This window comes from Aulonocara sp. 'chitande type north' Nkhata Bay, linkage group LG12 (assembly GCF_057382095.1).
Source record: "Aulonocara sp. 'chitande type north' Nkhata Bay isolate Kocher_YH1m ecotype deep benthic linkage group LG12, A_spYH_male_GT1.1, whole genome shotgun sequence".
Classification (NCBI taxonomy): Eukaryota; Metazoa; Chordata; class Actinopteri; order Cichliformes; family Cichlidae; genus Aulonocara; species Aulonocara sp. 'chitande type north' Nkhata Bay.
In genome coordinates, this window is record NC_141355.1 from 39,870,089 (window position 1) to 39,897,363 (window position 27,275).

A 27,275-nucleotide genomic window follows, 5' to 3' on the forward strand; every position below is an offset into this window, starting at 1 on the left:
TCGCACTTGCTGCTATCCTTGTGTGACAAATCACCCCTGAATTTGTTCTCCACCCACACCCAATGGATTGGCTACACGCATGGCTTTGGGTCTCCTCGCGGATGTCCAAAAGTGTCCTGGAGAATGCGGGTATCGATCCCGCTGCCTCTCACATGCAAAGCGAGCGCTCTACCATTTGAGCTAATTCCCCATTGAGGGTTGAGCACTGCAGCTTCATCGTGCCATACGGAGCCTCAGCTCAGGTGGAACTAATCACAACACCCCCCTTTCAATGTTTTCTGGGCTTGTCAACTACAACAAGACTCTTTGGTGCAATCGTAACTCACACGAGACATTTCCGAGCGATTCAAGTCTGGGCCCTACGCAGTACGCCAGGAGAGTGTCACTGGAAGCCCCTTTCAGCTGCTTCTGGAGAAAAGAGATGTCAGACTGGGCCGGGGGACTCTTTGCTGCCATCGGCCAGTATTGTGAGGGTAAGAGGGGAGACAATCACTTCATATGGTCAAAGATTGATGAGGTTTGAAGCCAGCGTTAACATGGTAGTACCTGAAAGGTAGTGAGCGGAGAAGTGCAAATAAACCTGGGGTGTACAACATCAGGCCTCGAGGGCCGGTGTCCTGCAGGTTTTAGGTATAACCCTGGGTCAACACACCTGAATCAAATGATTAGTTCATTACCAGGCCTCTGGAGAACTTCAAGAAATGTTGAGGAGGTAATTTAGCCATTTGAATCCCCTATGATGGATCAAGAATACATCTGAAACCTGCAGGACACCGGCCCTCGAGGCCTGGAGTTCGACACCTGTGAAATAAAGATTTGCCAAAGGAAGCCACATGCATTCAATAGGGACACTGACTAGCAAAGTGTCAAATGGAGAATGCGGGCGTCGATCCCGCTACCTCTCGCATGCTAAGCGAGCGCTCTACCATTTGAGCTAACTCCCCTGTGCCACATGTCTTACTTATTACAGGCTACACTTTGTCCATACTTGTTGTATGATCAAAATAGGGAAGGGGCACAAATCCTGAAATCTGCAAAGCGCCCAGGAGGTGGCTGAGAGACTAAGGCGGCTCGCTGACAATCCACTGTCATGCTAACGTGACTGAATGCCATCAGCCTTAGAGACAGACTGAGGAGACTGGACATCCAAGGGACTGTGGACTAGAGCCACTGCTAATTCACATTGAATGAAGCCAACTGAGGGAGGTGGTTCTAATCAATATGCTTACCGACCTCCTCCCCTTGGTTTTCAGTATAGGGCAAGTTGGCCATTAGGAATGTTGCTATTCTGGAAGCAGAACGTCTTTCTACTACTGTATTAGCAGACCATTGTCTTTAACATGACCTGTGCAACAAGACCACATGGTGAACTAAAGTGAATACTGAGCCAAAGAAGAGCATTGCATCATGCCTGCTTTGGCAGCCAATCTTACACTGACAAGATGCATCAACATAAGCAGAAAGAGCTCTCGACGAGGATGGGATTCGAACCCACGCGTGCACAGCACAATGGATTAGCAGTCCATCGCCTTAACCTCTCGGCCACCTCATCTGCCGCACACTGCTCTTTGCCAGTAGCATTGGGAATTGACGAGGGATAATGTGTGAGCTGATCGCTGGTGTATGGACGCAGGGAGATTGACTCCAGATCCCCGACGAGGGGCTGCGTAACACTTTGGTAGAAGCCTGGAGTGATGCTGGCTTCTTCTTTGAGCCTGTTCTTCTTGGGGGTTGCCAGAGTGGATCGTCTGCCTCCATCTCACCCTGCCCCTAGCATTCTCCTCTGTCACACCAACCCTCTGCATGTCCTACTTGGCTACGTCTATGAACGTTGTCTTTGGTCTTTCTCTTATTCTCCTGCCCAGCCGCTCCGTATTTAACACCCTTTTCCCAGTATATCTTATATCCCTCCTCTGCACATGTGCAAATCACCTCAGCCTTGCTGGCCTAACGTCGTCTGCAAACGGCTCAACTCCAGCTGTCCCTCGCACGTGGTCATTTCACATCTGTTCCATCCTGGACACTCCCAAGCAAAAGCTTATCATCTTCAACTCTGCAGACTCCATCTGTGCCACACATCAGAGCAGCTCTCACTACCATCTTCTAAAGCTTGCCTTTCGCACTTGCTGCTATCCTTGTGTGACAAATCACCCCTGAATTTGTTCTCCACCCACACCCAATGGATTGGCTACACGCATGGCTTTGGGTCTCCTCGCGGATGTCCAAAAGTGTCCTGGAGAATGCGGGTATCGATCCCGCTGCCTCTCACATGCAAAGCGAGCGCTCTACCATTTGAGCTAATTCCCCATTGAGGGTTGAGCACTGCAGCTTCATCGTGCCATACGGAGCCTCAGCTCAGGTGGAACTAATCACAACACCCCCCTTTCAATGTTTTCTGGGCTTGTCAACTACAACAAGACTCTTTGGTGCAATCGTAACTCACACGAGACATTTCCGAGCGATTCAAGTCTGGGCCCTACGCAGTACGCCAGGAGAGTGTCACTGGAAGCCCCTTTCAGCTGCTTCTGGAGAAAAGAGATGTCAGACTGGGCCGGGGGACTCTTTGCTGCCATCGGCCAGTATTGTGAGGGTAAGAGGGGAGACAATCACTTCATATGGTCAAAGATTGATGAGGTTTGAAGCCAGCGTTAACATGGTAGTACCTGAAAGGTAGTGAGCGGAGAAGTGCAAATAAACCTGGGGTGTACAACATCAGGCCTCGAGGGCCGGTGTCCTGCAGGTTTTAGGTATAACCCTGGGTCAACACACCTGAATCAAATGATTAGTTCATTACCAGACCTCTGGAGAACTTCAAGAAATGTTGAGGAGGTAATTTAGCCATTTGAATCCCCTATGATGGATCAAGAATACATCTGAAACCTGCAGGACACCGGCCCTCGAGGCCTGGAGTTCGACACCTGTGAAATAAAGATTTGCCAAAGGAAGCCACATGCATTCAATTGGGACACTGACTAGCAAAGTGTCAAATGGAGAATGCGGGCGTCGATCCCGCTACCTCTCGCATGCTAAGCGAGCGCTCTACCATTTGAGCTAACTCCCCTGTGCCACATGTCTTACTTATTACAGGCTACACTTTGTCCATACTTGTTGTATGATCAAAATAGGGAAGGGGCACAAATCCTGAAATCTGCAAAGCGCCCAGGAGGTGGCTGAGAGACTAAGGCGGCTCGCTGACAATCCACTGTCATGCTAACGTGACTGAATGCCATCAGCCTTAGAGACAGACTGAGGAGACTGGACATCCAAGGGACTGTGGACTAGAGCCACTGCTAATTCACATTGAATGAAGCCAACTGAGGGAGGTGGTTCTAATCAATATGCTTACCGACCTCCTCCCCTTGGTTTTCAGTGTAGGGCAAGTGGGCCATTAGGAATGTTGCTATTCTGGAAGCAGAACGTCTTTCTACTACTGTATTATCAGACCATTGTCTTTAACATGACTTGTGCAGCAAGACCACATGGTGAATTAAAATGAAAACTGAGCATTGCATCATGCCTGCTTTGGCAGCCAATCTTACCCTGACAAGATGCATCAACATAAGCAGAAAGAGCTCTCGACGAGGATGGGATTCGAACCCACGCGTGCACAGCACAATGGATTAGCAGTCCATCGCCTTAACCTCTCGGCCACCTCATCTGCCGCACACCGCTCTTTGCCAGTAGCATTGGGAATTGACGAGGGATAATGTGTGAGCTGATCGCTGGTGTATGGACGCAGGGAGATTGACTCCAGATCCCCGACGAGGGGCTGCGTAACACTTTGGTAGAAGCCTGGAGTGATGCTGGCTTCTTCTTTGAGCCTGTTCTTCTTGGGGGTTGCCAGAGTGGATCGTCTGCCTCCATCTCACCCTGCCCCTAGCATTCTCCTCTGTCACACCAACCCTCTGCATGTCCTACTTGGCTACGTCTATGAACGTTGTCTTTGGTCTTTCTCTTATTCTCCTGCCCAGCCGCTCCGTATTTAACACCCTTTTCCCAGTATATCTTATATCCCTCCTCTGCACATGTGCAAATCACCTCAGCCTTGCTGGCCTAACGTCGTCTGCAAACGGCTCAACCCCAGCTGTCCCTCGCACGTGGTCATTTCACATCTGTTCCATCCTGGACACTCCCAAGCAAAAGCTTATCATCTTCAACTCTGCAGACTCCATCTGTGCCACACATCAGAGCAGCTCTCACTACCATCTTCTAAAGCTTGCCTTTCGCACTTGCTGCTATCCTTGTGTGACAAATCACCCCTGAATTTGTTCTCCACCCACACCCAATGGATTGGCTACACGCATGGCTTTGGGTCTCCTCGCGGATGTCCAAAAGTGTCCTGGAGAATGCGGGTATCGATCCTGCTGCCTCTCACATGCAAAGCGAGCGCTCTACCATTTGAGCTAATTCCCCATTGAGGGTTGAGCACTGCAGCTTCATCGTGCCATACGGAGCCTCAGCTCAGGTGGAACTAATCACAACACCCCCCTTTCAATGTTTTCTGGGCTTGTCAACTACAACAAGACTCTTTGGTGCAATCGTAACTCACACGAGACATTTCCGAGCGATTCAAGTCTGGGCCCTACGCAGTACGCCAGGAGAGTGTCACTGGAAGCCCCTTTCAGCTGCTTCTGGAGAAAAGAGATGTCAGACTGGGCCGGGGGACTCTTTGCTGCCATCGGCCAGTATTGTGAGGGTAAGAGGGGAGACAATCACTTCATATGGTCAAAGATTGATGAGGTTTGAAGCCAGCGTTAACATGGTAGTACCTGAAAGGTAGTGAGCGGAGAAGTGCAAATAAACCTGGGGTGTACAACATCAGGCCTCGAGGGCCGGTGTCCTGCAGGTTTTAGGTATAACCCTGGGTCAACACACCTGAATCAAATGATTAGTTCATTACCAGGCCTCTGGAGAACTTCAAGAAATGTTGAGGAGGTAATTTAGCCATTTGAATCCCCTATGATGGATCAAGAATACATCTGAAACCTGCAGGACACCGGCCCTCGAGGCCTGGAGTTCGACACCTGTGAAATAAAGATTTGCCAAAGGAAGCCACATGCATTCAATTGGGACACTGACTAGCAAAGTGTCAAATGGAGAATGCGGGCGTCGATCCCGCTACCTCTCGCATGCTAAGCGAGCGCTCTACCATTTGAGCTAACTCCCCTGTGCCACATGTCTTACTTATTACAGGCTACACTTTGTCCATACTTGTTGTATGATCAAAATAGGGAAGGGGCACAAATCCTGAAATCTGCAAAGCGCCCAGGAGGTGGCTGAGAGACTAAGGCGGCTCGCTGACAATCCACTGTCATGCTAACGTGACTGAATGCCATCAGCCTTAGAGACAGACTGAGGAGACTGGACATCCAAGGGACTGTGGACTAGAGCCACTGCTAATTCACATTGAATGAAGCCAACTGAGGGAGGTGGTTCTAATCAATATGCTTACCGACCTCCTCCCCTTGGTTTTCAGTGTAGGGCAAGTTGGCCATTAGGAATGTTGCTATTCTGGAAGCAGAATGTCTTTCTACTACTGTATTAGCAGACCATTGTCTTTAACATGACCTGTGCAGCAAGACCACATGGTGAACTAAAGTGAATACTGAGCCAAAGAAGAGCATTGCATCATGCCTGCTTTGGCAGCCAATCTTACACTGACAAGATGCATCAACATAAGCAGAAAGAGCTCTCGACGAGGATGGGATTCGAACCCACGCGTGCACAGCACAATGGATTAGCAGTCCATCGCCTTAACCTCTCGGCCACCTCATCTGCCGCACACCGCTCTTTGCCAGTAGCATTGGGAATTGACGAGGGATAATGTGTGAGCTGATCGCTGGTGTATGGACGCAGGGAGATTGACTCCAGATCCCCGACGAGGGGCTGCGTAACACTTTGGTAGAAGCCTGGAGTGATGCTGGCTTCTTCTTTGAGCCTGTTCTTCTTGGGGGTTGCCAGAGTGGATCGTCTGCCTCCATCTCACCCTGCCCCTAGCATTCTCCTCTGTCACACCAACCCTCTGCATGTCCTACTTGGCTACGTCTATGAACGTTGTCTTTGGTCTTTCTCTTATTCTCCTGCCCAGCCGCTCCGTATTTAACACCCTTTTCCCAGTATATCTTATATCCCTCCTCTGCACATGTGCAAATCACCTCAGCCTTGCTGGCCTAACGTCGTCTGCAAACGGCTCAACCCCAGCTGTCCCTCGCACGTGGTCATTTCACATCTGTTCCATCCTGGACACTCCCAAGCAAAAGCTTATCATCTTCAACTCTGCAGACTCCATCTGTGCCACACATCAGAGCAGCTCTCACTACCATCTTCTAAAGCTTGCCTTTCGCACTTGCTGCTATCCTTGTGTGACAAATCACCCCTGAATTTGTTCTCCACCCACACCCAATGGATTGGCTACACGCATGGCTTTGGGTCTCCTCGCGGATGTCCAAAAGTGTCCTGGAGAATGCGGGTATCGATCCCGCTGCCTCTCACATGCAAAGCGAGCGCTCTACCATTTGAGCTAATTCCCCATTGAGGGTTGAGCACTGCAGCTTCATTGTGCCATACGGAGCCTCAGCTCAGGTGGAACTAATCACAACACCCCCCTTTCAATGTTTTCTGGGCTTGTCAACTACAACAAGACTCTTTGGTGCAATCGTAACTCACACGAGACATTTCCGAGCGATTCAAGTCTGGGCCCTACGCAGTACGCCAGGAGAGTGTCACTGGAAGCCCCTTTCAGCTGCTTCTGGAGAAAAGAGATGTCAGACTGGGCCGGGGGACTCTTTGCTGCCATCGGCCAGTATTGTGAGGGTAAGAGGGGAGACAATCACTTCATATGGTCAAAGATTGATGAGGTTTGAAGCCAGCGTTAACATGGTAGTACCTGAAAGGTAGTGAGCGGAGAAGTGCAAATAAACCTGGGGTGTACAACATCAGGCCTCGAGGGCCGGTGTCCTGCAGGTTTTAGGTATAACCCTGGGTCAACACACCTGAATCAAATGATTAGTTCATTACCAGGCCTCTGGAGAACTTCAAGAAATGTTGAGGAGGTAATTTAGCCATTTGAATCCCCTATGATGGATCAAGAATACATCTGAAACCTGCAGGACACCGGCCCTCGAGGCCTGGAGTTCGACACCTGTGAAATAAAGATTTGCCAAAGGAAGCCACATGCATTCAATAGGGACACTGACTAGCAAAGTGTCAAATGGAGAATGCGGGCGTCGATCCCGCTACCTCTCGCATGCTAAGCGAGCGCTCTACCATTTGAGCTAACTCCCCTGTGCCACATGTCTTACTTATTACAGGCTACACTTTGTCCATACTTGTTGTATGATCAAAATAGGGAAGGGGCACAAATCCTGAAATCTGCAAAGCGCCCAGGAGGTGGCTGAGAGACTAAGGCGGCTCGCTGACAATCCACTGTCATGCTAACGTGACTGAATGCCATCAGCCTTAGAGACAGACTGAGGAGACTGGACATCCAAGGGACTGTGGACTAGAGCCACTGCTAATTCACATTGAATGAAGCCAACTGAGGGAGGTGGTTCTAATCAATATGCTTACCGACCTCCTCCCCTTGGTTTTCAGTGTAGGGCAAGTGGGCCATTAGGAATGTTGCTATTCTGGAAGCAGAACGTCTTTCTACTACTGTATTATCAGACCATTGTCTTTAACATGACTTGTGCAGCAAGACCACATGGTGAATTAAAATGAAAACTGAGCATTGCATCATGCCTGCTTTGGCAGCCAATCTTACACTGACAAGATGCATCAACATAAGCAGAAAGAGCTCTCGACGAGGATGGGATTCGAACCCACGCGTGCACAGCACAATGGATTAGCAGTCCATCGCCTTAACCTCTCGGCCACCTCATCTGCCGCACACCGCTCTTTGCCAGTAGCATTGGGAATTGACGAGGGATAATGTGTGAGCTGATCGCTGGTGTATGGACGCAGGGAGATTGACTCCAGATCCCCGACGAGGGGCTGCGTAACACTTTGGTAGAAGCCTGGAGTGATGCTGGCTTCTTCTTTGAGCCTGTTCTTCTTGGGGGTTGCCAGAGTGGATCGTCTGCCTCCATCTCACCCTGCCCCTAGCATTCTCCTCTGTCACACCAACCCTCTGCATGTCCTACTTGGCTACGTCTATGAACGTTGTCTTTGGTCTTTCTCTTATTCTCCTGCCCAGCCGCTCCGTATTTAACACCCTTTTCCCAGTATATCTTATATCCCTCCTCTGCACATGTGCAAATCACCTCAGCCTTGCTGGCCTAACGTCGTCTGCAAACGGCTCAACCCCAGCTGTCCCTCGCACGTGGTCATTTCACATCTGTTCCATCCTGGACACTCCCAAGCAAAAGCTTATCATCTTCAACTCTGCAGACTCCATCTGTGCCACACATCAGAGCAGCTCTCACTACCATCTTCTAAAGCTTGCCTTTCGCACTTGCTGCTATCCTTGTGTGACAAATCACCCCTGAATTTGTTCTCCACCCACACCCAATGGATTGGCTACACGCATGGCTTTGGGTCTCCTCGCGGATGTCCAAAAGTGTCCTGGAGAATGCGGGTATCGATCCCGCTGCCTCTCACATGCAAAGCGAGCGCTCTACCATTTGAGCTAATTCCCCATTGAGGGTTGAGCACTGCAGCTTCATCGTGCCATACGGAGCCTCAGCTCAGGTGGAACTAATCACAACACCCCCCTTTCAATGTTTTCTGGGCTTGTCAACTACAACAAGACTCTTTGGTGCAATCGTAACTCACACGAGACATTTCCGAGCGATTCAAGTCTGGGCCCTACGCAGTACGCCAGGAGAGTGTCACTGGAAGCCCCTTTCAGCTGCTTCTGGAGAAAAGAGATGTCAGACTGGGCCGGGGGACTCTTTGCTGCCATCGGCCAGTATTGTGAGGGTAAGAGGGGAGACAATCACTTCATATGGTCAAAGATTGATGAGGTTTGAAGCCAGCGTTAACATGGTAGTACCTGAAAGGTAGTGAGCGGAGAAGTGCAAATAAACCTGGGGTGTACAACATCAGGCCTCGAGGGCCGGTGTCCTGCAGGTTTTAGGTATAACCCTGGGTCAACACACCTGAATCAAATGATTAGTTCATTACCAGGCCTCTGGAGAACTTCAAGAAATGTTGAGGAGGTAATTTAGCCATTTGAATCCCCTATGATGGATCAAGAATACATCTGAAACCTGCAGGACACCGGCCCTCGAGGCCTGGAGTTCGACACCTGTGAAATAAAGATTTGCCAAAGGAAGCCACATGCATTCAATTGGGACACTGACTAGCAAAGTGTCAAATGGAGAATGCGGGCGTCGATCCCGCTACCTCTCGCATGCTAAGCGAGCGCTCTACCATTTGAGCTAACTCCCCTGTGCCACATGTCTTACTTATTACAGGCTACACTTTGTCCATACTTGTTGTATGATCAAAATAGGGAAGGGGCACAAATCCTGAAATCTGCAAAGCGCCCAGGAGGTGGCTGAGAGACTAAGGCGGCTCGCTGACAATCCACTGTCATGCTAACGTGACTGAATGCCATCAGCCTTAGAGACAGACTGAGGAGACTGGACATCCAAGGGACTGTGGACTAGAGCCACTGCTAATTCACATTGAATGAAGCCAACTGAGGGAGGTGGTTCTAATCAATATGCTTACCGACCTCCTCCCCTTGGTTTTCAGTGTAGGGCAAGTTGGCCATTAGGAATGTTGCTATTCTTGAAGCAGAATGTCTTTCTGCTACTGTATTAGCAGACCATTGTCTTTAATATGACCTGTGCAACAAGACCACATGGTGAACTAAAGTGAATACTGAGCCAAAGAAGAGCATTGCATCATGCCTGCTTTGGCAGCCAATCTTACACTGACAAGATGCATCAACATAAGCAGAAAGAGCTCTCGACGAGGATGGGATTCGAACCCACGCGTGCACAGCACAATGGATTAGCAGTCCATCGCCTTAACCTCTCGGCCACCTCATCTGCCGCACACCGCTCTTTGCCAGTAGCATTGGGAATTGACGAGGGATAATGTGTGAGCTGATCGCTGGTGTATGGACGCAGGGAGATTGACTCCAGATCCCCGACGAGGGGCTGCGTAACACTTTGGTAGAAGCCTGGAGTGATGCTGGCTTCTTCTTTGAGCCTGTTCTTCTTGGGGGTTGCCAGAGTGGATCGTCTGCCTCCATCTCACCCTGCCCCTAGCATTCTCCTCTGTCACACCAACCCTCTGCATGTCCTACTTGGCTACGTCTATGAACGTTGTCTTTGGTCTTTCTCTTATTCTCCTGCCCAGCCGCTCCGTATTTAACACCCTTTTCCCAGTATATCTTATATCCCTCCTCTGCACATGTGCAAATCACCTCAGCCTTGCTGGCCTAACGTCGTCTGCAAACGGCTCAACCCCAGCTGTCCCTCGCACGTGGTCATTTCACATCTGTTCCATCCTGGACACTCCCAAGCAAAAGCTTATCATCTTCAACTCTGCAGACTCCATCTGTGCCACACATCAGAGCAGCTCTCACTACCATCTTCTAAAGCTTGCCTTTCGCACTTGCTGCTATCCTTGTGTGACAAATCACCCCTGAATTTGTTCTCCACCCACACCCAATGGATTGGCTACACGCATGGCTTTGGGTCTCCTCGCGGATGTCCAAAAGTGTCCTGGAGAATGCGGGTATCGATCCCGCTGCCTCTCACATGCAAAGCGAGCGCTCTACCATTTGAGCTAATTCCCCATTGAGGGTTGAGCACTGCAGCTTCATCGTGCCATACGGAGCCTCAGCTCAGGTGGAACTAATCACAACACCCCCCTTTCAATGTTTTCTGGGCTTGTCAACTACAACAAGACTCTTTGGTGCAATCGTAACTCACACGAGACATTTCCGAGCGATTCAAGTCTGGGCCCTACGCAGTACGCCAGGAGAGTGTCACTGGAAGCCCCTTTCAGCTGCTTCTGGAGAAAAGAGATGTCAGACTGGGCCGGGGGACTCTTTGCTGCCATCGGCCAGTATTGTGAGGGTAAGAGGGGAGACAATCACTTCATATGGTCAAAGATTGATGAGGTTTGAAGCCAGCGTTAACATGGTAGTACCTGAAAGGTAGTGAGCGGAGAAGTGCAAATAAACCTGGGGTGTACAACATCAGGCCTCGAGGGCCGGTGTCCTGCAGGTTTTAGGTATAACCCTGGGTCAACACACCTGAATCAAATGATTAGTTCATTACCAGGCCTCTGGAGAACTTCAAGAAATGTTGAGGAGGTAATTTAGCCATTTGAATCCCCTATGATGGATCAAGAATACATCTGAAACCTGCAGGACACCGGCCCTCGAGGCCTGGAGTTCGACACCTGTGAAATAAAGATTTGCCAAAGGAAGCCACATGCATTCAATTGGGACACTGACTAGCAAAGTGTCAAATGGAGAATGCGGGCGTCGATCCCGCTACCTCTCGCATGCTAAGCGAGCGCTCTACCATTTGAGCTAACTCCCCTGTGCCACATGTCTTACTTATTACAGGCTACACTTTGTCCATACTTGTTGTATGATCAAAATAGGGAAGGGGCACAAATCCTGAAATCTGCAAAGCGCCCAGGAGGTGGCTGAGAGACTAAGGCGGCTCGCTGACAATCCACTGTCATGCTAACGTGACTGAATGCCATCAGCCTTAGAGACAGACTGAGGAGACTGGACATCCAAGGGACTGTGGACTAGAGCCACTGCTAATTCACATTGAATGAAGCCAACTGAGGGAGGTGGTTCTAATCAATATGCTTACCGACCTCCTCCCCTTGGTTTTCAGTGTAGGGCAAGTTGGCCATTAGGAATGTTGCTATTCTGGAAGCAGAATGTCTTTCTACTACTGTATTAGCAGACCATTGTCTTTAACATGACCTGTGCAGCAAGACCACATGGTGAACTAAAGTGAATACTGAGCCAAAGAAGAGCATTGCATCATGCCTGCTTTGGCAGCCAATCTTACACTGACAAGATGCATCAACATAAGCAGAAAGAGCTCTCGACGAGGATGGGATTCGAACCCACGCGTGCACAGCACAATGGATTAGCAGTCCATCGCCTTAACCTCTCGGCCACCTCATCTGCCGCACACCGCTCTTTGCCAGTAGCATTGGGAATTGACGAGGGATAATGTGTGAGCTGATCGCTGGTGTATGGACGCAGGGAGATTGACTCCAGATCCCCGACGAGGGGCTGCGTAACACTTTGGTAGAAGCCTGGAGTGATGCTGGCTTCTTCTTTGAGCCTGTTCTTCTTGGGGGTTGCCAGAGTGGATCGTCTGCCTCCATCTCACCCTGCCCCTAGCATTCTCCTCTGTCACACCAACCCTCTGCATGTCCTACTTGGCTACGTCTATGAACGTTGTCTTTGGTCTTTCTCTTATTCTCCTGCCCAGCCGCTCCGTATTTAACACCCTTTTCCCAGTATATCTTATATCCCTCCTCTGCACATGTGCAAATCACCTCAGCCTTGCTGGCCTAACGTCGTCTGCAAACGGCTCAACCCCAGCTGTCCCTCGCACGTGGTCATTTCACATCTGTTCCATCCTGGACACTCCCAAGCAAAAGCTTATCATCTTCGACTCTGCAGACTCCATCTGTGCCACACATCAGAGCAGCTCTCACTACCATCTTCTAAAGCTTGCCTTTCGCACTTGCTGCTATCCTTGTGTGACAAATCACCCCTGAATTTGTTCTCCACCCACACCCAATGGATTGGCTACACGCATGGCTTTGGGTCTCCTCGCGGATGTCCAAAAGTGTCCTGGAGAATGCGGGTATCGATCCCGCTGCCTCTCACATGCAAAGCGAGCGCTCTACCATTTGAGCTAATTCCCCATTGAGGGTTGAGCACTGCAGCTTCATCGTGCCATACGGAGCCTCAGCTCAGGTGGAACTAATCACAACACCCCCCTTTCAATGTTTTCTGGGCTTGTCAACTACAACAAGACTCTTTGGTGCAATCGTAACTCACACGAGACATTTCCGAGCGATTCAAGTCTGGGCCCTACGCAGTACGCCAGGAGAGTGTCACTGGAAGCCCCTTTCAGCTGCTTCTGGAGAAAAGAGATGTCAGACTGGGCCGGGGGACTCTTTGCTGCCATCGGCCAGTATTGTGAGGGTAAGAGGGGAGACAATCACTTCATATGGTCAAAGATTGATGAGGTTTGAAGCCAGCGTTAACATGGTAGTACCTGAAAGGTAGTGAGCGGAGAAGTGCAAATAAACCTGGGGTGTACAACATCAGGCCTCGAGGGCCGGTGTCCTGCAGGTTTTAGGTATAACCCTGGGTCAACACACCTGAATCAAATGATTAGTTCATTACCAGGCCTCTGGAGAACTTCAAGAAATGTTGAGGAGGTAATTTGGCCATTTGAATCCCCTATGATGGATCAAGAATACATCTGAAACCTGCAGGACACCGGCCCTCGAGGCCTGGAGTTCGACACCTGTGAAATAAAGATTTGCCAAAGGAAGCCACATGCATTCAATTGGGACACTGACTAGCAAAGTGTCAAATGGAGAATGCGGGCGTCGATCCCGCTACCTCTCGCATGCTAAGCGAGCGCTCTACCATTTGAGCTAACTCCCCTGTGCCACATGTCTTACTTATTACAGGCTACACTTTGTCCATACTTGTTGTATGATCAAAATAGGGAAGGGGCACAAATCCTGAAATCTGCAAAGCGCCCAGGAGGTGGCTGAGAGACTAAGGCGGCTCGCTGACAATCCACTGTCATGCTAACGTGACTGAATGCCATCAGCCTTAGAGACAGACTGAGGAGACTGGACATCCAAGGGACTGTGGACTAGAGCCACTGCTAATTCACATTGAATGAAGCCAACTGAGGGAGGTGGTTCTAATCAATATGCTTACCGACCTCCTCCCCTTGGTTTTCAGTGTAGGGCAAGTTGGCCATTAGGAATGTTGCTATTCTTGAAGCAGAATGTCTTTCTGCTACTGTATTAGCAGACCATTGTCTTTAATATGACCTGTGCAACAAGACCACATGGTGAACTAAAGTGAATACTGAGCCAAAGAAGAGCATTGCATCATGCCTGCTTTGGCAGCCAATCTTACACTGACAAGATGCATCAACATAAGCAGAAAGAGCTCTCGACGAGGATGGGATTCGAACCCACGCGTGCACAGCACAATGGATTAGCAGTCCATCGCCTTAACCTCTCGGCCACCTCATCTGCCGCACACCGCTCTTTGCCAGTAGCATTGGGAATTGACGAGGGATAATGTGTGAGCTGATCGCTGGTGTATGGACGCAGGGAGATTGACTCCAGATCCCCGACGAGGGGCTGCGTAACACTTTGGTAGAAGCCTGGAGTGATGCTGGCTTCTTCTTTGAGCCTGTTCTTCTTGGGGGTTGCCAGAGTGGATCGTCTGCCTCCATCTCACCCTGCCCCTAGCATTCTCCTCTGTCACACCAACCCTCTGCATGTCCTACTTGGCTACGTCTATGAACGTTGTCTTTGGTCTTTCTCTTATTCTCCTGCCCAGCCGCTCCGTATTTAACACCCTTTTCCCAGTATATCTTATATCCCTCCTCTGCACATGTGCAAATCACCTCAGCCTTGCTGGCCTAACGTCGTCTGCAAACGGCTCAACCCCAGCTGTCCCTCGCACGTGGTCATTTCACATCTGTTCCATCCTGGACACTCCCAAGCAAAAGCTTATCATCTTCAACTCTGCAGACTCCATCTGTGCCACACATCAGAGCAGCTCTCACTACCATCTTCTAAAGCTTGCCTTTCGCACTTGCTGCTATCCTTGTGTGACAAATCACCCCTGAATTTGTTCTCCACCCACACCCAATGGATTGGCTACACGCATGGCTTTGGGTCTCCTCGCGGATGTCCAAAAGTGTCCTGGAGAATGCGGGTATCGATCCCGCTGCCTCTCACATGCAAAGCGAGCGCTCTACCATTTGAGCTAATTCCCCATTGAGGGTTGAGCACTGCAGCTTCATCGTGCCATACGGAGCCTCAGCTCAGGTGGAACTAATCACAACACCCCCCTTTCAATGTTTTCTGGGCTTGTCAACTACAACAAGACTCTTTGGTGCAATCGTAACTCACACGAGACATTTCCGAGCGATTCAAGTCTGGGCCCTACGCAGTACGCCAGGAGAGTGTCACTGGAAGCCCCTTTCAGCTGCTTCTGGAGAAAAGAGATGTCAGACTGGGCCGGGGGACTCTTTGCTGCCATCGGCCAGTATTGTGAGGGTAAGAGGGGAGACAATCACTTCATATGGTCAAAGATTGATGAGGTTTGAAGCCAGCGTTAACATGGTAGTACCTGAAAGGTAGTGAGCGGAGAAGTGCAAATAAACCTGGGGTGTACAACATCAGGCCTCGAGGGCCGGTGTCCTGCAGGTTTTAGGTATAACCCTGGGTCAACACACCTGAATCAAATGATTAGTTCATTACCAGGCCTCTGGAGAACTTCAAGAAATGTTGAGGAGGTAATTTAGCCATTTGAATCCCCTATGATGGATCAAGAATACATCTGAAACCTGCAGGACACCGGCCCTCGAGGCCTGGAGTTCGACACCTGTGAAATAAAGATTTGCCAAAGGAAGCCACATGCATTCAATTGGGACACTGACTAGCAAAGTGTCAAATGGAGAATGCGGGCGTCGATCCCGCTACCTCTCGCATGCTAAGCGAGCGCTCTACCATTTGAGCTAACTCCCCTGTGCCACATGTCTTACTTATTACAGGCTACACTTTGTCCATACTTGTTGTATGATCAAAATAGGGAAGGGGCACAAATCCTGAAATCTGCAAAGCGCCCAGGAGGTGGCTGAGAGACTAAGGCGGCTCGCTGACAATCCACTGTCATGCTAACGTGACTGAATGCCATCAGCCTTAGAGACAGACTGAGGAGACTGGACATCCAAGGGACTGTGGACTAGAGCCACTGCTAATTCACATTGAATGAAGCCAACTGAGGGAGGTGGTTCTAATCAATATGCTTACCGACCTCCTCCCCTTGGTTTTCAGTGTAGGGCAAGTTGGCCATTAGGAATGTTGCTATTCTGGAAGCAGAATGTCTTTCTACTACTGTATTAGCAGACCATTGTCTTTAACATGACCTGTGCAGCAAGACCACATGGTGAACTAAAGTGAATACTGAGCCAAAGAAGAGCATTGCATCATGCCTGCTTTGGCAGCCAATCTTACACTGACAAGATGCATCAACATAAGCAGAAAGAGCTCTCGACGAGGATGGGATTCGAACCCACGCGTGCACAGCACAATGGATTAGCAGTCCATCGCCTTAACCTCTCGGCCACCTCATCTGCCGCACACCGCTCTTTGCCAGTAGCATTGGGAATTGACGAGGGATAATGTGTGAGCTGATCGCTGGTGTATGGACGCAGGGAGATTGACTCCAGATCCCCGACGAGGGGCTGCGTAACACTTTGGTAGAAGCCTGGAGTGATGCTGGCTTCTTCTTTGAGCCTGTTCTTCTTGGGGGTTGCCAGAGTGGATCGTCTGCCTCCATCTCACCCTGCCCCTAGCATTCTCCTCTGTCACACCAACCCTCTGCATGTCCTACTTGGCTACGTCTATGAACGTTGTCTTTGGTCTTTCTCTTATTCTCCTGCCCAGCCGCTCCGTATTTAACACCCTTTTCCCAGTATATCTTATATCCCTCCTCTGCACATGTGCAAATCACCTCAGCCTTGCTGGCCTAACGTCGTCTGCAAACGGCTCAACCCCAGCTGTCCCTCGCACGTGGTCATTTCACATCTGTTCCATCCTGGACACTCCCAAGCAAAAGCTTATCATCTTCAACTCTGCAGACTCCATCTGTGCCACACATCAGAGCAGCTCTCACTACCATCTTCTAAAGCTTGCCTTTCGCACTTGCTGCTATCCTTGTGTGACAAATCACCCCTGAATTTGTTCTCCACCCACACCCAATGGATTGGCTACACGCATGGCTTTGGGTCTCCTCGCGGATGTCCAAAAGTGTCCTGGAGAATGCGGGTATCGATCCCGCTGCCTCTCACATGCAAAGCGAGCGCTCTACCATTTGAGCTAATTCCCCATTGAGGGTTGAGCACTGCAGCTTCATTGTGCCATACGGAGCCTCAGCTCAGGTGGAACTAATCACAACACCCCCCTTTCAATGTTTTCTGGGCTTGTCAACTACAACAAGACTCTTTGGTGCAATCGTAACTCACACGAGACATTTCCGAGCGATTCAAGTCTGGGCCCTACGCAGTACGCCAGGAGAGTGTCACTGGAAGCCCCTTTCAGCTGCTTCTGGAGAAAAGAGATGTCAGACTGGGCCGGGGGACTCTTTGCTGCCATCGGCCAGTATTGTGAGGGTAAGAGGGGAGACAATCACTTCATATGGTCAAAGATTGATGAGGTTTGAAGCCAGCGTTAACATGGTAGTACCTGAAAGGTAGTGAGCGGAGAAGTGCAAATAAACCTGGGGTGTACAACATCAGGCCTCGAGGGCCGGTGTCCTGCAGGTTTTAGGTATAACCCTGGGTCAACACACCTGAATCAAATGATTAGTTCATTACCAGGCCTCTGGAGAACTTCAAGAAATGTTGAGGAGGTAATTTAGCCATTTGAATCCCCTATGATGGATCAAGAATACATCTGAAACCTGCAGGACACCGGCCCTCGAGGCCTGGAGTTCGACACCTGTGAAATAAAGATTTGCCAAAGGAAGCCACATGCATTCAATTGGGACACTGACTAGCAAAGTGTCAAATGGAGAATGCGGGCATCGATCCCGCTACCTCTCGCATGCTAAGCGAGCGCTCTACCATTTGAGCTAACTCCCCTGTGCCACATGTCTTACTTATTACAGGCTACACTTTGTCCATACTTGTTGTATGATCAAAATAGGGAAGGGGCACAAATCCTGAAATCTGCAAAGCGCCCAGGAGGTGGCTGAGAGACTAAGGCGGCTCGCTGACAATCCACTGTCATGCTAACGTGACTGAATGCCATCAGCCTTAGAGACAGACTGAGGAGACTGGACATCCAAGGGACTGTGGACTAGAGCCACTGCTAATTCACATTGAATGAAGCCAACTGAGGGAGGTGGTTCTAATCAATATGCTTACCGACCTCCTCCCCTTGGTTTTCAGTGTAGGGCAAGTGGGCCATTAGGAATGTTGCTATTCTGGAAGCAGAACGTCTTTCTACTACTGTATTATCAGACCATTGTCTTTAACATGACTTGTGCAGCAAGACCACATGGTGAATTAAAATGAAAACTGAGCATTGCATCATGCCTGCTTTGGCAGCCAATCTTACACTGACAAGATGCATCAACATAAGCAGAAAGAGCTCTCGACGAGGATGGGATTCGAACCCACGCGTGCACAGCACAATGGATTAGCAGTCCATCGCCTTAACCTCTCGGCCACCTCATCTGCCGCACACCGCTCTTTGCCAGTAGCATTGGGAATTGACGAGGGATAATGTGTGAGCTGATCGCTGGTGTATGGACGCAGGGAGATTGACTCCAGATCCCCGACGAGGGGCTGCGTAACACTTTGGTAGAAGCCTGGAGTGATGCTGGCTTCTTCTTTGAGCCTGTTCTTCTTGGGGGTTGCCAGAGTGGATCGTCTGCCTCCATCTCACCCTGCCCCTAGCATTCTCCTCTGTCACACCAACCCTCTGCATGTCCTACTTGGCTACGTCTATGAACGTTGTCTTTGGTCTTTCTCTTATTCTCCTGCCCAGCCGCTCCGTATTTAACACCCTTTTCCCAGTATATCTTATATCCCTCCTCTGCACATGTGCAAATCACCTCAGCCTTGCTGGCCTAACGTCGTCTGCAAACGGCTCAACCCCAGCTGTCCCTCGCACGTGGTCATTTCACATCTGTTCCATCCTGGACACTCCCAAGCAAAAGCTTATCATCTTCAACTCTGCAGACTCCATCTGTGCCACACATCAGAGCAGCTCTCACTACCATCTTCTAAAGCTTGCCTTTCGCACTTGCTGCTATCCTTGTGTGACAAATCACCCCTGAATTTGTTCTCCACCCACACCCAATGGATTGGCTACACGCATGGCTTTGGGTCTCCTCGCGGATGTCCAAAAGTGTCCTGGAGAATGCGGGTATCGATCCCGCTGCCTCTCACATGCAAAGCGAGCGCTCTACCATTTGAGCTAATTCCCCATTGAGGGTTGAGCACTGCAGCTTCATCGTGCCATACGGAGCCTCAGCTCAGGTGGAACTAATCACAACACCCCCCTTTCAATGTTTTCTGGGCTTGTCAACTACAACAAGACTCTTTGGTGCAATCGTAACTCACACGAGACATTTCCGAGCGATTCAAGTCTGGGCCCTACGCAGTACGCCAGGAGAGTGTCACTGGAAGCCCCTTTCAGCTGCTTCTGGAGAAAAGAGATGTCAGACTGGGCCGGGGGACTCTTTGCTGCCATCGGCCAGTATTGTGAGGGTAAGAGGGGAGACAATCACTTCATATGGTCAAAGATTGATGAGGTTTGAAGCCAGCGTTAACATGGTAGTACCTGAAAGGTAGTGAGCGGAGAAGTGCAAATAAACCTGGGGTGTACAACATCAGGCCTCGAGGGCCGGTGTCCTGCAGGTTTTAGGTATAACCCTGGGTCAACACACCTGAATCAAATGATTAGTTCATTACCAGGCCTCTGGAGAACTTCAAGAAATGTTGAGGAGGTAATTTAGCCATTTGAATCCCCTATGATGGATCAAGAATACATCTGAAACCTGCAGGACACCGGCCCTCGAGGCCTGGAGTTCGACACCTGTGAAATAAAGATTTGCCAAAGGAAGCCACATGCATTCAATTGGGACACTGACTAGCAAAGTGTCAAATGGAGAATGCGGGCGTCGATCCCGCTACCTCTCGCATGCTAAGCGAGCGCTCTACCATTTGAGCTAACTCCCCTGTGCCACATGTCTTACTTATTACAGGCTACACTTTGTCCATACTTGTTGTATGATCAAAATAGGGAAGGGGCACAAATCCTGAAATCTGCAAAGCGCCCAGGAGGTGGCTGAGAGACTAAGGCGGCTCGCTGACAATCCACTGTCATGCTAACGTGACTGAATGCCATCAGCCTTAGAGACAGACTGAGGAGACTGGACATCCAAGGGACTGTGGACTAGAGCCACTGCTAATTCACATTGAATGAAGCCAACTGAGGGAGGTGGTTCTAATCAATATGCTTACCGACCTCCTCCCCTTGGTTTTCAGTGTAGGGCAAGTTGGCCATTAGGAATGTTGCTATTCTGGAAGCAGAATGTCTTTCTACTACTGTATTAGCAGACCATTGTCTTTAACATGACCTGTGCAGCAAGACCACATGGTGAACTAAAGTGAATACTGAGCCAAAGAAGAGCATTGCATCATGCCTGCTTTGGCAGCCAATCTTACACTGACAAGATGCATCAACATAAGCAGAAAGAGCTCTCGACGAGGATGGGATTCGAACCCACGCGTGCACAGCACAATGGATTAGCAGTCCATCGCCTTAACCTCTCAGCCACCTCATCTGCCGCACACCGCTCTTTGCCAGTAGCATTGGGAATTGACGAGGGATAATGTGTGAGCTGATCGCTGGTGTATGGACGCAGGGAGATTGACTCCAGATCCCCGACGAGGGGCTGCGTAACACTTTGGTAGAAGCCTGGAGTGATGCTGGCTTCTTCTTTGAGCCTGTTCTTCTTGGGGGTTGCCAGAGTGGATCGTCTGCCTCCATCTCACCCTGCCCCTAGCATTCTCCTCTGTCACACCAACCCTCTGCATGTCCTACTTGGCTACGTCTATGAACGTTGTCTTTGGTCTTTCTCTTATTCTCCTGCCCAGCCGCTCCGTATTTAACACCCTTTTCCCAGTATATCTTATATCCCTCCTCTGCACATGTGCAAATCACCTCAGCCTTGCTGGCCTAACGTCGTCTGCAAACGGCTCAACCCCAGCTGTCCCTCGCACGTGGTCATTTCACATCTGTTCCATCCTGGACACTCCCAAGCAAAAGCTTATCATCTTCAACTCTGCAGACTCCATCTGTGCCACACATCAGAGCAGCTCTCACTACCATCTTCTAAAGCTTGCCTTTCGCACTTGCTGCTATCCTTGTGTGACAAATCACCCCTGAATTTGTTCTCCACCCACACCCAATGGATTGGCTACACGCATGGCTTTGGGTCTCCTCGCGGATGTCCAAAAGTGTCCTGGAGAATGCGGGTATCGATCCCGCTGCCTCTCACATGCAAAGCGAGCGCTCTACCATTTGAGCTAATTCCCCATTGAGGGTTGAGCACTGCAGCTTCATCGTGCCATACGGAGCCTCAGCTCAGGTGGAACTAATCACAACACCCCCCTTTCAATGTTTTCTGGGCTTGTCAACTACAACAAGACCCTTTGGTGCAATCGTAACTCACACGAGACATTTCCGAGCGATTCAAGTCTGGGCCCTACGCAGTACGCCAGGAGAGTGTCACTGGAAGCCCCTTTCAGCTGCTTCTGGAGAAAAGAGATGTCAGACTGGGCCGGGGGACTCTTTGCTGCCATCGGCCAGTATTGTGAGGGTAAGAGGGGAGACAATCACTTCATATGGTCAAAGATTGATGAGGTTTGAAGCCAGCGTTAACATGGTAGTACCTGAAAGGTAGTGAGCGGAGAAGTGCAAATAAACCTGGGGTGTACAACATCAGGCCTCGAGGGCCGGTGTCCTGCAGGTTTTAGGTATAACCCTGGGTCAACACACCTGAATCAAATGATTAGTTCATTACCAGGCCTCTGGAGAACTTCAAGAAATGTTGAGGAGGTAATTTAGCCATTTGAATCCCCTATGATGGATCAAGAATACATCTGAAACCTGCAGGACACCGGCCCTCGAGGCCTGGAGTTCGACACCTGTGAAATAAAGATTTGCCAAAGGAAGCCACATGCATTCAATTGGGACACTGACTAGCAAAGTGTCAAATGGAGAATGCGGGCGTCGATCCCGCTACCTCTCGCATGCTAAGCGAGCGCTCTACCATTTGAGCTAACTCCCCTGTGCCACATGTCTTACTTATTACAGGCTACACTTTGTCCATACTTGTTGTATGATCAAAATAGGGAAGGGGCACAAATCCTGAAATCTGCAAAGCGCCCAGGAGGTGGCTGAGAGACTAAGGCGGCTCGCTGACAATCCACTGTCATGCTAACGTGACTGAATGCCATCAGCCTTAGAGACAGACTGAGGAGACTGGACATCCAAGGGACTGTGGACTAGAGCCACTGCTAATTCACATTGAATGAAGCCAACTGAGGGAGGTGGTTCTAATCAATATGCTTACCGACCTCCTCCCCTTGGTTTTCAGTGTAGGGCAAGTTGGCCATTAGGAATGTTGCTATTCTTGAAGCAGAATGTCTTTCTGCTACTGTATTAGCAGACCATTGTCTTTAATATGACCTGTGCAACAAGACCACATGGTGAACTAAAGTGAATACTGAGCCAAAGAAGAGCATTGCATCATGCCTGCTTTGGCAGCCAATCTTACACTGACAAGATGCATCAACATAAGCAGAAAGAGCTCTCGACGAGGATGGGATTCGAACCCACGCGTGCACAGCACAATGGATTAGCAGTCCATCGCCTTAACCTCTCGGCCACCTCATCTGCCGCACACCGCTCTTTGCCAGTAGCATTGGGAATTGACGAGGGATAATGTGTGAGCTGATCGCTGGTGTATGGACGCAGGGAGATTGACTCCAGATCCCCGACGAGGGGCTGCGTAACACTTTGGTAGAAGCCTGGAGTGATGCTGGCTTCTTCTTTGAGCCTGTTCTTCTTGGGGGTTGCCAGAGTGGATCGTCTGCCTCCATCTCACCCTGCCCCTAGCATTCTCCTCTGTCACACCAACCCTCTGCATGTCCTACTTGGCTACGTCTATGAACGTTGTCTTTGGTCTTTCTCTTATTCTCCTGCCCAGCCGCTCCGTATTTAACACCCTTTTCCCAGTATATCTTATATCCCTCCTCTGCACATGTGCAAATCACCTCAGCCTTGCTGGCCTAACGTCGTCTGCAAACGGCTCAACCCCAGCTGTCCCTCGCACGTGGTCATTTCACATCTGTTCCATCCTGGACACTCCCAAGCAAAAGCTTATCATCTTCAACTCTGCAGACTCCATCTGTGCCACACATCAGAGCAGCTCTCACTACCATCTTCTAAAGCTTGCCTTTCGCACTTGCTGCTATCCTTGTGTGACAAATCACCCCTGAATTTGTTCTCCACCCACACCCAATGGATTGGCTACACGCATGGCTTTGGGTCTCCTCGCGGATGTCCAAAAGTGTCCTGGAGAATGCGGGTATCGATCCCGCTGCCTCTCACATGCAAAGCGAGCGCTCTACCATTTGAGCTAATTCCCCATTGAGGGTTGAGCACTGCAGCTTCATCGTGCCATACGGAGCCTCAGCTCAGGTGGAACTAATCACAACACCCCCCTTTCAATGTTTTCTGGGCTTGTCAACTACAACAAGACTCTTTGGTGCAATCGTAACTCACACGAGACATTTCCGAGCGATTCAAGTCTGGGCCCTACGCAGTACGCCAGGAGAGTGTCACTGGAAGCCCCTTTCAGCTGCTTCTGGAGAAAAGAGATGTCAGACTGGGCCGGGGGACTCTTTGCTGCCATCGGCCAGTATTGTGAGGGTAAGAGGGGAGACAATCACTTCATATGGTCAAAGATTGATGAGGTTTGAAGCCAGCGTTAACATGGTAGTACCTGAAAGGTAGTGAGCGGAGAAGTGCAAATAAACCTGGGGTGTACAACATCAGGCCTCGAGGGCCGGTGTCCTGCAGGTTTTAGGTATAACCCTGGGTCAACACACCTGAATCAAATGATTAGTTCATTACCAGGCCTCTGGAGAACTTCAAGAAATGTTGAGGAGGTAATTTAGCCATTTGAATCCCCTATGATGGATCAAGAATACATCTGAAACCTGCAGGACACCGGCCCTCGAGGCCTGGAGTTCGACACCTGTGAAATAAAGATTTGCCAAAGGAAGCCACATGCATTCAATAGGGACACTGACTAGCAAAGTGTCAAATGGAGAATGCGGGCGTCGATCCCGCTACCTCTCGCATGCTAAGCGAGCGCTCTACCATTTGAGCTAACTCCCCTGTGCCACATGTCTTACTTATTACAGGCTACACTTTGTCCATACTTGTTGTATGATCAAAATAGGGAAGGGGCACAAATCCTGAAATCTGCAAAGCGCCCAGGAGGTGGCTGAGAGACTAAGGCGGCTCGCTGACAATCCACTGTCATGCTAACGTGACTGAATGCCATCAGCCTTAGAGACAGACTGAGGAGACTGGACATCCAAGGGACTGTGGACTAGAGCCACTGCTAATTCACATTGAATGAAGCCAACTGAGGGAGGTGGTTCTAATCAATATGCTTACCGACCTCCTCCCCTTGGTTTTCAGTGTAGGGCAAGTGGGCCATTAGGAATGTTGCTATTCTGGAAGCAGAACGTCTTTCTACTACTGTATTATCAGACCATTGTCTTTAACATGACTTGTGCAGCAAGACCACATGGTGAATTAAAATGAAAACTGAGCATTGCATCATGCCTGCTTTGGCAGCCAATCTTACACTGACAAGATGCATCAACATAAGCAGAAAGAGCTCTCGACGAGGATGGGATTCGAACCCACGCGTGCACAGCACAATGGATTAGCAGTCCATCGCCTTAACCTCTCGGCCACCTCATCTGCCGCACACCGCTCTTTGCCAGTAGCATTGGGAATTGACGAGGGATAATGTGTGAGCTGATCGCTGGTGTATGGACGCAGGGAGATTGACTCCAGATCCCCGACGAGGGGCTGCGTAACACTTTGGTAGAAGCCTGGAGTGATGCTGGCTTCTTCTTTGAGCCTGTTCTTCTTGGGGGTTGCCAGAGTGGATCGTCTGCCTCCATCTCACCCTGCCCCTAGCATTCTCCTCTGTCACACCAACCCTCTGCATGTCCTACTTGGCTACGTCTATGAACGTTGTCTTTGGTCTTTCTCTTATTCTCCTGCCCAGCCGCTCCGTATTTAACACCCTTTTCCCAGTATATCTTATATCCCTCCTCTGCACATGTGCAAATCACCTCAGCCTTGCTGGCCTAACGTCGTCTGCAAACGGCTCAACCCCAGCTGTCCCTCGCACGTGGTCATTTCACATCTGTTCCATCCTGGACACTCCCAAGCAAAAGCTTATCATCTTCAACTCTGCAGACTCCATCTGTGCCACACATCAGAGCAGCTCTCACTACCATCTTCTAAAGCTTGCCTTTCGCACTTGCTGCTATCCTTGTGTGACAAATCACCCCTGAATTTGTTCTCCACCCACACCCAATGGATTGGCTACACGCATGGCTTTGGGTCTCCTCGCGGATGTCCAAAAGTGTCCTGGAGAATGCGGGTATCGATCCCGCTGCCTCTCACATGCAAAGCGAGCGCTCTACCATTTGAGCTAATTCCCCATTGAGGGTTGAGCACTGCAGCTTCATCGTGCCATACGGAGCCTCAGCTCAGGTGGAACTAATCACAACACCCCCCTTTCAATGTTTTCTGGGCTTGTCAACTACAACAAGACTCTTTGGTGCAATCGTAACTCACACGAGACATTTCCGAGCGATTCAAGTCTGGGCCCTACGCAGTACGCCAGGAGAGTGTCACTGGAAGCCCCTTTCAGCTGCTTCTGGAGAAAAGAGATGTCAGACTGGGCCGGGGGACTCTTTGCTGCCATCGGCCAGTATTGTGAGGGTAAGAGGGGAGACAATCACTTCATATGGTCAAAGATTGATGAGGTTTGAAGCCAGCGTTAACATGGTAGTACCTGAAAGGTAGTGAGCGGAGAAGTGCAAATAAACCTGGGGTGTACAACATCAGGCCTCGAGGGCCGGTGTCCTGCAGGTTTTAGGTATAACCCTGGGTCAACACACCTGAATCAAATGATTAGTTCATTACCAGGCCTCTGGAGAACTTCAAGAAATGTTGAGGAGGTAATTTAGCCATTTGAATCCCCTATGATGGATCAAGAATACATCTGAAACCTGCAGGACACCGGCCCTCGAGGCCTGGAGTTCGACACCTGTGAAATAAAGATTTGCCAAAGGAAGCCACATGCATTCAATTGGGACACTGACTAGCAAAGTGTCAAATGGAGAATGCGGGCGTCGATCCCGCTACCTCTCGCATGCTAAGCGAGCGCTCTACCATTTGAGCTAACTCCCCTGTGCCACATGTCTTACTTATTACAGGCTACACTTTGTCCATACTTGTTGTATGATCAAAATAGGGAAGGGGCACAAATCCTGAAATCTGCAAAGCGCCCAGGAGGTGGCTGAGAGACTAAGGCGGCTCGCTGACAATCCACTGTCATGCTAACGTGACTGAATGCCATCAGCCTTAGAGACAGACTGAGGAGACTGGACATCCAAGGGACTGTGGACTAGAGCCACTGCTAATTCACATTGAATGAAGCCAACTGAGGGAGGTGGTTCTAATCAATATGCTTACCGACCTCCTCCCCTTGGTTTTCAGTATAGTGCAAGTTGGCCATTAGGAATGTTGCTATTCTGGAAGCAGAACGTCTTTCTACTACTGTATTAGCAGACCATTGTCTTTAACATGACTTGTGCAACAAGACCACATGGTGAACTAAAGTGAATACTGAGCCAAAGAAGAGCATTGCATCATGCCTGCTTTGGCAGCCAATCTTACCCTGACAAGATGCATCAACATAAGCAGAAAGAGCTCTCGACGAGGATGGGATTCGAACCCACGCGTGCACAGCACAATGGATTAGCAGTCCATCGCCTTAACCTCTCGGCCACCTCATCTGCCGCACACCGCTCTTTGCCAGTAGCATTGGGAATTGACGAGGGATAATGTGTGAGCTGATCGCTGGTGTATGGACGCAGGGAGATTGACTCCAGATCCCCGACGAGGGGCTGCGTAACACTTTGGTAGAAGCCTGGAGTGATGCTGGCTTCTTCTTTGAGCCTGTTCTTCTTGGGGGTTGCCAGAGTGGATCGTCTGCCTCCATCTCACCCTGCCCCTAGCATTCTCCTCTGTCACACCAACCCTCTGCATGTCCTACTTGGCTACGTCTATGAACGTTGTCTTTGGTCTTTCTCTTATTCTCCTGCCCAGCCGCTCCGTATTTAACACCCTTTTCCCAGTATATCTTATATCCCTCCTCT

The 27,275-nt window shown here is 49.9% G+C and overlaps 38 non-coding genes across 38 annotated transcripts; all 38 read right to left on the reverse strand.

Annotated features, from left to right (window-relative positions):
- Window positions 1-117: 117 nt before the first annotated feature.
- Window positions 118-190, reverse strand: trnaa-ugc (transfer RNA alanine (anticodon UGC)). Its single transcript has one exon. It is a non-coding gene; the product is annotated as a tRNA-Ala (tRNA).
- A 681-nt stretch (window positions 191-871) lies between these two features.
- trnaa-agc (transfer RNA alanine (anticodon AGC)) lies at window positions 872-944 on the reverse strand. Its single transcript has one exon. It is a non-coding gene; the product is annotated as a tRNA-Ala (tRNA).
- Window positions 945-1,470: 526 nt separating this feature from the next.
- trnas-gcu (transfer RNA serine (anticodon GCU)) lies at window positions 1,471-1,552 on the reverse strand. The gene has a single exon. It is a non-coding gene; the product is annotated as a tRNA-Ser (tRNA).
- Window positions 1,553-2,234: 682 nt separating this feature from the next.
- On the reverse strand, window positions 2,235-2,307 carry trnaa-ugc (transfer RNA alanine (anticodon UGC)). The gene has a single exon. It is a non-coding gene; the product is annotated as a tRNA-Ala (tRNA).
- Window positions 2,308-2,988: 681 nt separating this feature from the next.
- On the reverse strand, window positions 2,989-3,061 carry trnaa-agc (transfer RNA alanine (anticodon AGC)). Its single transcript has one exon. It is a non-coding gene; the product is annotated as a tRNA-Ala (tRNA).
- Window positions 3,062-3,576: 515 nt separating this feature from the next.
- trnas-gcu (transfer RNA serine (anticodon GCU)) lies at window positions 3,577-3,658 on the reverse strand. Its single transcript has one exon. It is a non-coding gene; the product is annotated as a tRNA-Ser (tRNA).
- Window positions 3,659-5,094: 1,436 nt separating this feature from the next.
- On the reverse strand, window positions 5,095-5,167 carry trnaa-agc (transfer RNA alanine (anticodon AGC)). The gene has a single exon. It is a non-coding gene; the product is annotated as a tRNA-Ala (tRNA).
- A 526-nt stretch (window positions 5,168-5,693) lies between these two features.
- trnas-gcu (transfer RNA serine (anticodon GCU)) lies at window positions 5,694-5,775 on the reverse strand. Its single transcript has one exon. It is a non-coding gene; the product is annotated as a tRNA-Ser (tRNA).
- Window positions 5,776-6,457: 682 nt separating this feature from the next.
- On the reverse strand, window positions 6,458-6,530 carry trnaa-ugc (transfer RNA alanine (anticodon UGC)). The gene has a single exon. It is a non-coding gene; the product is annotated as a tRNA-Ala (tRNA).
- Window positions 6,531-7,211: 681 nt separating this feature from the next.
- trnaa-agc (transfer RNA alanine (anticodon AGC)) lies at window positions 7,212-7,284 on the reverse strand. The gene has a single exon. It is a non-coding gene; the product is annotated as a tRNA-Ala (tRNA).
- A 515-nt stretch (window positions 7,285-7,799) lies between these two features.
- On the reverse strand, window positions 7,800-7,881 carry trnas-gcu (transfer RNA serine (anticodon GCU)). The gene has a single exon. It is a non-coding gene; the product is annotated as a tRNA-Ser (tRNA).
- Window positions 7,882-8,563: 682 nt separating this feature from the next.
- trnaa-ugc (transfer RNA alanine (anticodon UGC)) lies at window positions 8,564-8,636 on the reverse strand. The gene has a single exon. It is a non-coding gene; the product is annotated as a tRNA-Ala (tRNA).
- Window positions 8,637-9,317: 681 nt separating this feature from the next.
- trnaa-agc (transfer RNA alanine (anticodon AGC)) lies at window positions 9,318-9,390 on the reverse strand. Its single transcript has one exon. It is a non-coding gene; the product is annotated as a tRNA-Ala (tRNA).
- Window positions 9,391-9,916: 526 nt separating this feature from the next.
- On the reverse strand, window positions 9,917-9,998 carry trnas-gcu (transfer RNA serine (anticodon GCU)). The gene has a single exon. It is a non-coding gene; the product is annotated as a tRNA-Ser (tRNA).
- Window positions 9,999-10,680: 682 nt separating this feature from the next.
- Window positions 10,681-10,753, reverse strand: trnaa-ugc (transfer RNA alanine (anticodon UGC)). Its single transcript has one exon. It is a non-coding gene; the product is annotated as a tRNA-Ala (tRNA).
- Window positions 10,754-11,434: 681 nt separating this feature from the next.
- On the reverse strand, window positions 11,435-11,507 carry trnaa-agc (transfer RNA alanine (anticodon AGC)). Its single transcript has one exon. It is a non-coding gene; the product is annotated as a tRNA-Ala (tRNA).
- A 526-nt stretch (window positions 11,508-12,033) lies between these two features.
- trnas-gcu (transfer RNA serine (anticodon GCU)) lies at window positions 12,034-12,115 on the reverse strand. The gene has a single exon. It is a non-coding gene; the product is annotated as a tRNA-Ser (tRNA).
- A 682-nt stretch (window positions 12,116-12,797) lies between these two features.
- trnaa-ugc (transfer RNA alanine (anticodon UGC)) lies at window positions 12,798-12,870 on the reverse strand. The gene has a single exon. It is a non-coding gene; the product is annotated as a tRNA-Ala (tRNA).
- A 681-nt stretch (window positions 12,871-13,551) lies between these two features.
- Window positions 13,552-13,624, reverse strand: trnaa-agc (transfer RNA alanine (anticodon AGC)). Its single transcript has one exon. It is a non-coding gene; the product is annotated as a tRNA-Ala (tRNA).
- Window positions 13,625-14,150: 526 nt separating this feature from the next.
- Window positions 14,151-14,232, reverse strand: trnas-gcu (transfer RNA serine (anticodon GCU)). The gene has a single exon. It is a non-coding gene; the product is annotated as a tRNA-Ser (tRNA).
- Window positions 14,233-14,914: 682 nt separating this feature from the next.
- On the reverse strand, window positions 14,915-14,987 carry trnaa-ugc (transfer RNA alanine (anticodon UGC)). The gene has a single exon. It is a non-coding gene; the product is annotated as a tRNA-Ala (tRNA).
- A 681-nt stretch (window positions 14,988-15,668) lies between these two features.
- trnaa-agc (transfer RNA alanine (anticodon AGC)) lies at window positions 15,669-15,741 on the reverse strand. Its single transcript has one exon. It is a non-coding gene; the product is annotated as a tRNA-Ala (tRNA).
- Window positions 15,742-16,267: 526 nt separating this feature from the next.
- On the reverse strand, window positions 16,268-16,349 carry trnas-gcu (transfer RNA serine (anticodon GCU)). The gene has a single exon. It is a non-coding gene; the product is annotated as a tRNA-Ser (tRNA).
- A 682-nt stretch (window positions 16,350-17,031) lies between these two features.
- On the reverse strand, window positions 17,032-17,104 carry trnaa-ugc (transfer RNA alanine (anticodon UGC)). The gene has a single exon. It is a non-coding gene; the product is annotated as a tRNA-Ala (tRNA).
- Window positions 17,105-17,785: 681 nt separating this feature from the next.
- Window positions 17,786-17,858, reverse strand: trnaa-agc (transfer RNA alanine (anticodon AGC)). The gene has a single exon. It is a non-coding gene; the product is annotated as a tRNA-Ala (tRNA).
- Window positions 17,859-18,373: 515 nt separating this feature from the next.
- trnas-gcu (transfer RNA serine (anticodon GCU)) lies at window positions 18,374-18,455 on the reverse strand. The gene has a single exon. It is a non-coding gene; the product is annotated as a tRNA-Ser (tRNA).
- Window positions 18,456-19,137: 682 nt separating this feature from the next.
- trnaa-ugc (transfer RNA alanine (anticodon UGC)) lies at window positions 19,138-19,210 on the reverse strand. The gene has a single exon. It is a non-coding gene; the product is annotated as a tRNA-Ala (tRNA).
- A 681-nt stretch (window positions 19,211-19,891) lies between these two features.
- Window positions 19,892-19,964, reverse strand: trnaa-agc (transfer RNA alanine (anticodon AGC)). The gene has a single exon. It is a non-coding gene; the product is annotated as a tRNA-Ala (tRNA).
- Window positions 19,965-20,490: 526 nt separating this feature from the next.
- On the reverse strand, window positions 20,491-20,572 carry trnas-gcu (transfer RNA serine (anticodon GCU)). The gene has a single exon. It is a non-coding gene; the product is annotated as a tRNA-Ser (tRNA).
- A 682-nt stretch (window positions 20,573-21,254) lies between these two features.
- Window positions 21,255-21,327, reverse strand: trnaa-ugc (transfer RNA alanine (anticodon UGC)). The gene has a single exon. It is a non-coding gene; the product is annotated as a tRNA-Ala (tRNA).
- A 681-nt stretch (window positions 21,328-22,008) lies between these two features.
- trnaa-agc (transfer RNA alanine (anticodon AGC)) lies at window positions 22,009-22,081 on the reverse strand. Its single transcript has one exon. It is a non-coding gene; the product is annotated as a tRNA-Ala (tRNA).
- A 526-nt stretch (window positions 22,082-22,607) lies between these two features.
- trnas-gcu (transfer RNA serine (anticodon GCU)) lies at window positions 22,608-22,689 on the reverse strand. The gene has a single exon. It is a non-coding gene; the product is annotated as a tRNA-Ser (tRNA).
- Window positions 22,690-23,371: 682 nt separating this feature from the next.
- Window positions 23,372-23,444, reverse strand: trnaa-ugc (transfer RNA alanine (anticodon UGC)). Its single transcript has one exon. It is a non-coding gene; the product is annotated as a tRNA-Ala (tRNA).
- A 681-nt stretch (window positions 23,445-24,125) lies between these two features.
- On the reverse strand, window positions 24,126-24,198 carry trnaa-agc (transfer RNA alanine (anticodon AGC)). The gene has a single exon. It is a non-coding gene; the product is annotated as a tRNA-Ala (tRNA).
- Window positions 24,199-24,713: 515 nt separating this feature from the next.
- trnas-gcu (transfer RNA serine (anticodon GCU)) lies at window positions 24,714-24,795 on the reverse strand. The gene has a single exon. It is a non-coding gene; the product is annotated as a tRNA-Ser (tRNA).
- Window positions 24,796-25,477: 682 nt separating this feature from the next.
- trnaa-ugc (transfer RNA alanine (anticodon UGC)) lies at window positions 25,478-25,550 on the reverse strand. The gene has a single exon. It is a non-coding gene; the product is annotated as a tRNA-Ala (tRNA).
- Window positions 25,551-26,231: 681 nt separating this feature from the next.
- trnaa-agc (transfer RNA alanine (anticodon AGC)) lies at window positions 26,232-26,304 on the reverse strand. The gene has a single exon. It is a non-coding gene; the product is annotated as a tRNA-Ala (tRNA).
- A 526-nt stretch (window positions 26,305-26,830) lies between these two features.
- On the reverse strand, window positions 26,831-26,912 carry trnas-gcu (transfer RNA serine (anticodon GCU)). The gene has a single exon. It is a non-coding gene; the product is annotated as a tRNA-Ser (tRNA).
- Between the last annotated feature and the right edge of the window lie 363 nt (window positions 26,913-27,275).